The sequence below is a fragment of the Mauremys reevesii genome, linkage group 14 (genome assembly GCF_016161935.1).
Source record: "Mauremys reevesii isolate NIE-2019 linkage group 14, ASM1616193v1, whole genome shotgun sequence".
Lineage (NCBI taxonomy): Eukaryota > Metazoa > Chordata > Testudines > Geoemydidae > Mauremys > Mauremys reevesii.
This window is the reverse complement of record NC_052636.1, coordinates 27491249-27491794: the sequence shown is the minus strand read 5'-3', so window position 1 is coordinate 27491794 and position 546 is coordinate 27491249.

Below are 546 nucleotides of genomic sequence, written 5' to 3'. Positions count from 1 at the left end.
CACGTCTTGTGGGCAATTTCATACTCGCTAGAGGTAACATGTCATGATCAGAGAATTGCTTATGAGCTTGGACCATGTGTGGAGGGGCAAGGAGGTGAACATAGATAAATGGGTTATTCAGCTTGCTACAGTTAAGGGCCTTATATTAGGTGGAGGATTTGTGGGAGAAGTTCTGCTGAAGTCTGGGATTTACCTGACCAGGCCTAAGGAGAGAATCCCAGGTCAGATATTTTGCACCCTCATTTTTACAGACTAAGGAGTAACTACAAACAGGTGGAATACGCCACAGGATTCTGAAAGAAGGAAGTTTGGGGTGGGCTTTAGCAATTAGGTTGCTATGCAGGATCTCAGCAGTTGGACACATTTATATATTGGGATTATTAATAACTAAGTGATGTAAATCATGAGTATTAAGGCTTGATGCTAAATTATGGACTTCCCAAAGGCCAGGTATGGGTTGGGGCGGCTATTGACATTATTGTAATCAGAGCAAAGCAGCAGATGCGATATATCGCCATCCTATTACCATAAGGAAGTGGATAAATT